Consider the following 7,146-nt stretch of genomic DNA (forward strand, 5'->3'; position numbering starts at 1 on the left):
TGGTAATCGAATCATAAATCACTCGGAGTGAAAGAAAAATGACCTAAACAGAAAAAAAGAACAACCTCACAAGCTAAACGAAGGTAATATGGCACTAACTTAATAAGGCCCGACACCCTTCGAATATTTTCTAACATACTACGATTCCTTTGACGATATTGCCTGAATTTAAATTAGTAGGTAATACAAAAGAAAGGAAATAAAGCCTAAATGAGTCTCCTACAAAATTTTACGAATCGCTATTTTGAACCAAGTCATATAGGGGCTAATATTCTCTTTGTTGGATGTCATTATATGATATTGTGTAAATTATCTGCTTTTGGTTAATAGTTTCAACTTAAAATCATTCCAATCTTAAAATTAGTCCTGTAGGTTGTAATGCCCTGAGGATAACAAAACAGCTTAGGAGCGACCGTTCGTTAGGAGAGAAAAAAACGATAACGATGGACAATGAATGAAAGAACTCGTGCGTGCAGTGCAACTTGGTATTTTTGTCTGGCTTATCGGTCATGAATTGGATCTGTCCTTTGTAGGCTATGTTTAAATATATACAATTGCAATACATGTATTCGGAACCAGGAGTATGTCTTTATCAGCTAAGATCAGAGCAACAGAAACAGCCAACAATAGCAAAATACTCTTTTGTTCCCTAAATCATCTCTTTCAACACTGCAACTTCCATTCTCAGTCGTCTCTCTTGTTATTGTTTATTCGATTTTATAGCATCGTGAGGAGATCGATTATCAGGACCATTTCGATGGGAAGTTGTTTAAGATCAATAGCACTATGCATGGTTTTTGTATACAATGAGATAACAAAGCCTGTCTGCTAACACAGCAAGTGTTTTCGCAGTCAAAGAACTTATTTCATTCATTTGCTTTGCTTTACAGGTAGTTCAATTCGTTCATCTATATTTTATTCATTAAAATATTTTATCAGTAAATTGTGTTTAAAAGTCGTTTATGTGGGGTTTTCTCAGCTCATACGAGTCAACTTGCCGTTTAACAAGAAATTCTCTTTTTTCGTCGATCTGTGACAACTTATGACGGAGAGATTCTAAATTGTGCTTCAAATCAGATACATTGTTGTTCTGAATTATTAAGCAATGAAACAATAACTCAAATATACTACAACGTTTGTGTCATGGAAGACATTCTCAAGCTGAAATAAACATTGCTGTGTTATGAAGTGTATCATACAAATCTATTTTATTATTAAAAACCCTACACAGATCTAATCATTTTTCTAAATAAAAACCTAAATGTGTGTTATTTTTTTTCTTGATTTTGTTTAGCTTGCGAGTATTCTGGTTAGTTTCATGTGAGTATTGGATAACTAACTCTCAAATAACATGAACAGGTCAAGTTAGTTTAATATTTCAATTTTTTTCTAAACTGGTGATATATATAAAATATTTTCAGACGCTAATCGATCTATATCCGAGGTTTGGTGTAAAATAGTTCGCGATTGACAATAAATTCCATTTCAATACGTACGTGACTGACTACAGTTAATTTATTTTTTAATACATTTGTCCGTCTGCATTTTTCTCATAATATGTTCACGTGATGTGCAAGAATTTTGGCCAGATTTTTTTTCATATTCTCATTTGGACTAATTTCTATTTTCTTAGTATTTTCACAATCAACCAGGTTTTGGAGAGATTTATCATTATAATTATTCTTCAGCAGTTCTGTTGTTGTTGTCTGAGTCGCAATGCACGGTTTTATAAATCTTGTCGGATAATTCACTTTGAAGATTTTTGTTGTGGCATTTATCGATGGATGTAGAGGTTTTGTGGATTTTTTTAATGCCAGGAGGTCCAATCCGTTGATGCACTTGGTTATAACTGGCTACTTGCTGACGGAAAAACTAATTAGGAATATTCCTAAAAACTGTCTCTGTCGACGCCGTGAATTGAAATTTTAAGTTATTTGCAAACTTGCGAATAAGGTCGCTGGAGATGTTTCCCATTTTGAATTTGTTAAATTTCATTCCCGCTGCAGCAAGAAAAATTCCCGAACTAACGTACGCATACATTGATGATATTCAATTCATATTTCTCCATTACCTGGTCATGCAATTCCTGAATTATAGGATTTTATTGATATGGAAGACGGGAACAAATCACATGCATTGCTGTCGTATGATGTTCCATCCCATTTAAAATCGTTTTGATCAGATATTTTTTGTATCAAATATTACGGGATGTTGGCCTTTTGAATGACGAGGAGAAAGTTACACGACAGTGATTGTTTTCATTTTTATAAAAAATTTCCAGAATCATCCCCGCTCCCAGTCCATTCAAGATTTGATGGAAGATTACATTCTGAAGTGTATTGCGAATCGAAATTTGATGGATCAAAAATAGACATATATATAGTGCTGGGATTCAAACTTTTTGTCAGCCGGTTCCTTCACGAAAGTCATATTTTTCAGCCGATTCTGTTAAAAACAGAACATTGACAGTAACCAGTAATGCTAACCGGTTCGCTGATCTCATAAAATTTCGTTAGACGGTTCTATAGAACCGGTGCGAACCGGCTGAATCCCACCACTGGATACATATCTGAATTATATCGAATAGCATTAGTTTCATTTGCTTGCTATTTGAGCCTGACGAACATACTCCCAGGTCGCTTTCTTCATTTTAGCAATATCGACTTTTTAGCCTCGGAAAGGCCGAAACCCTATTCTCACGAAAAGCTTCAAAATCTACTTCGAATTCTGGGCTTTCACTAACACCGAAAGCCTGTTCATCAAGTTCGGCAATAGCTGCTATTGAGAACTTGTTTATATGATATGAAATTAATGACTTTCTTATCGTTATAATGATCATTGGGACGACGGCATTTCTAAACAAAAAGACCAGCCATTAAACGCACCCCATACTTCGTGAAATGGCGTCCAAGTATGATTACTTCTGACATTATTCCAATTCACGTACGATTCATTTAACACTTGATAATGCTTGGAGAGTGTTGCATTTGTTGGGCGATAATATATACTTTCCCCCGATAATTACTCTCGGTAAAGAATAACGGTCCAAATAGGAAGATTGTAACAATCAGCAAAAAGCGTGTAGACCTACTGCTAATTTATAATTTGATTCTTCTTCGCAAAATTGATCATTATCGATTGTTATTGAATAAGTAAGATATTATGACCTCCCAATTTTGTTTTCTCTTTTTTGTTCACGGCCGTTCGGTTCGGACCAAAGTGACTGTTCCACCCTTCGGCCTCATTATAACCCTTATAACAGCTGACTTATTCGATTCAGTACAACAACATGACGAAAATTTCCCACAAGACTCCATTGTTTCGGTTTTCCCAAATATGGCACAAGATGGCGACAATAAACTTTTTTAACACTAGACAAGTTGGTTGCTGGCCGTTGGTTCGGACCAGGGACAACTACATTTTAAACCTCATCTGAGATTTATTATGATGACAAGAACAAACAATTGAAGCGACTGCATTGAAGTCTGGCAGAGCATTCCCCATAGTATAAAACACTGTTCCCTAAAATTGTTCAATCGCAAATTAAAACAACATTTATTAGCAGAATATGTGACACAATGATGAGCTGTCAGTGAATGCTGTCAAATCCTTACTATTGATATGAATTCACCATCTCATAGCTAGGTTTCTGTAGTTTTTTGTAGAAAATTATTGAAGATGCTATTAGGTTTTCTTGTATACTTTCTGACGTGTGACATGTAACTTTTTTTCACCTATTCATATAAATTGCCTCGTTCTGATGAATGATTGACTATTTGTCTAACATGATTAAGACCATATTGAGAATTTTATAATTATCCCTAAAGGTGGGTTATCACGCGAACATTTCTGTGAAAAATTTGATTCTATATATTTTTTAAAATTTTAAACGTTTACCGCTTGCATAAAGTGGACTTAGTTTTCTATTTATGAATTTTTGAAACCCGTCTTAACGAAAATCGACCCAGGTTCGGAAACGGCCTTTGATGACGTTCAGAAATTAGCTCCCTCGTCATTGGCGAGTAAGGTGTTCAACCTCTGTTTTTGGCGTTTAAATCCAGTTTCTCATCGCGTAGTTCAGTGAAGATTGAAACAATAATGTATTGTTAAACATAAATGCTAATGCATAAAAAGTTCTGAATGTGAGGGGATCAAGCCACGGCGTTTTGATGATATCCAGTCACACTTTTGTATGAACCAAATACAAATTGCCAATTTGTGCATTTATCAAAAGAGTGATAGTCTACTACCAGATAAACGTAGAATCCCAATAATGATTCAGTTTTTTTTTTTTATATTCATTTCACATTATCATGCAACAAAACACTGTTATATGTTGAACTTACGAAACTGTCTAGTGATATTATCCTGATCTTTTTTATGTCAGTTCTATTAATTAAATTTGTATACTTTATTTTCCAGTCCACACTGCTATTAACAACACAGTCCAGCTGTTATCGATAAACTAATGAAGATTCGTGACAACACATTTATTGGCATGAATGAATTACATATGATGCAAACTTGTAATAAATTGTTAAAAATGAATAAAAACTGATTTGAATAACTGCGTGAGGTATTGTTGTTTTGGGATGTGGGTAGGAGGTTTGCAGGGATTCCAACATAATTTTATGGGTGAAACAATCCTTCAACTTGGAGGTCTTCTTTTAGTTCCACGGAGAGACCTCAGGAAAGATTATTTGCGAAAATTGTATCCATGGTTTTCTCTTTGTTTCCTGCTTCGAGACAGAATCATCATTGTGAAATCTGCTGTAACCACCAACTACACATTCCATACGTTACGGTAGTGTTTGCGCATATACCGGTACCGGTATAGTCAGATAGTCTGTATATACCGAAAATATAACAAAAAGACTAGTTATAGAATCAGATAAGCAGAGTAAACACACATCAATTATAAAATCTAGATCATTTGAGCTTTTTCACTAGAAAATATATTGCAGCAAAAGGTCCGGCACAGAACTCGAGTACGTCTTGACCTCGATTAGTTGGGTTTTCTGTAATTTCTCATAATGCAATAATACTATTTAAAGATATTGGTATTGATTTAAATTACAAAAGTTTCCTCCAAATGCACCGCCCAATAGAACTAGTACACGATTCAAAATAAGTACACAGAATGCTATAATTGCCTTTGACCTAATGCAAAGTTTCTCCGACGAGTTCTCACTACTACGTCATCAACGGGACATACTAATTTGCGTTCGATTTCGGCAGGGTCTACTCTTAAAAATTCGAGTCTCGCAAACGAAGTTCATTTTGTGCAAACGGTAATGGCTAAAAATCTTAATAAATTATATAGAATCAAATTTGCTACAAAATTTTGCGTGATAACCCACCTTTAAGTCCATCTTATTATTATTCTTTTTCTCGTGCATAACTGTTTGAGGTGAACCTAATATAGAAAAAAAACAAACTTGTATACTAGGCTTTTATTAGCTCAAACGTCGACTAAGAGTCTTAAAGCAGCACAAACCAAAGAATGACTTTCAAATCAAAACACCATGCTAATGATGCTATTAAAGGACGAACAGTATACGTCAGCAGGGTCAAATGTCGTGGCTGTTTTAGGCGTTGCTAGATTTCAAGACATAAATCACCACATTCTCCCCAGCTGATAAAAATAAAACAACAAAAGTATAATAATAACTCAAGTATAATAATAATAAAATAAAAATAATAATAAAAGTATAATAATAACTCAAGTATGGAAACGTTAACCTGAAATAAATGGATTCGAAAGTCGCCCAATTACGAGGCCCAGTCCCCATAACGATCAGGCGCCCGTTTGAAACGGCTCGACCGACGAATAGGCATCTCTTCCTTCTTAATTGGAGTAGAAGTTATATCTGCTACTTCAACTAAGTCATCAGAAAGGATTGTGTCATCGTTCTTCGAATAGAGATTCTCAAAACTGAATGGCACATCCTTAGGAGTTGATTCCGATATGGATTTAGTCTTTTCAAATTCCAATTGCTTGTAGTCAGATTGTACAGTTTTAGGGAATCGCGCCAGATCACTCGTTGAAACCGTAGATTCTCGACCATCGGGATAACGAATTAACGAGTATTAGGCGTTAGCTTCCAGAAGCTCAACTTCTTCACAAATCGGGTCGCTTTTCGCTCGTACAAACTTGCGTAAGAGTACTTTACCGCCATTCAATAGCCAGTCTGGTACGGAGTTTCCAAGCATAGATCGTCTTTCAAAATTGAACATGCAATTATGTGGCGTAGTACCAGTGGAGGTGCAAAGAAGTGATCTTGTCGCATGTAGAGCGTCTGGCAAAACTTCCTCCCAAGCACTCTCGGGCAGATTTCTTGATAACAGCATTAGTTTGATAGTTTTCCATATGGTCTGGTTTGCTCTTTCGCACTGGGAATTCACTTTCGGGTGATAAGGAGTTGTATTGCTAGTCGCTATACTCTTTCTTGCAAGAAACTGTCTCAGTTCATTAGCCAAAAAGGAAGTTCCTCTGTCGCTGTGAACATACTCCGGTAGACCAACCAATGAAAATAATGATGCGAGACATTTAGTGACAGTGATTGCAGTCATGTCTGCACATGGGTATACAAAAGGGAATCTACTATACTCGTCCAATACCACGAGCAAATATCGCCGTTTTCCCGCGACGGGACCTTTAAAATCAATACCAATTCTCTCCCACGGCCGAGTAGCTTTGACCAAGTGATGGCTCTGATCGAATCTATGAAAGTTGGGTTTTATTTGGGCACATTGTCGACAATTAGCGCATTCTCTCTTCACATCGTCAACAGAGAAGGGCAAAGATTTAGAGCGTATGAAATGAAGTAATCGACGAACACCAGGATGACCCAATTGAGTATGAACTTCTCTTAGACTCATAGTACAACAAGCGTTACTAGCACAAATTCTTGACAATGCGTCTGGTGCCACATTTTCTACACCTGGGCGATGGACAATTTCATAATCAAATATAGAAAGTTCTAGTTTCCACAATTGTAACTTTGTATTCTTAATTTTACTTTTATGATTTTTCCGAAAAATGTATGCCAAAGCCTTTTGATCAGTTATCAGTTTAAACTTTTTCCCATGCAAAAGATATCCCCCTTTTCTTACAGCTTCAACAATCGCCGCCGCTAATTTTTC

General features: G+C 35.9%; 1 pseudogene; it reads right to left on the reverse strand.

The window, feature by feature from the left end:
- Nucleotides 1–5,772: 5,772 nt before the first annotated feature.
- LOC144431924 (uncharacterized) lies at nucleotides 5,773–6,595 on the reverse strand (annotated as a pseudogene).
- Nucleotides 6,596–7,146: the final 551 nt, after the last annotated feature.

This window comes from Styela clava, chromosome 14 (genome assembly GCF_964204865.1).
Source record: "Styela clava chromosome 14, kaStyClav1.hap1.2, whole genome shotgun sequence".
Classification (NCBI taxonomy): Eukaryota; Metazoa; Chordata; class Ascidiacea; order Stolidobranchia; family Styelidae; genus Styela; species Styela clava.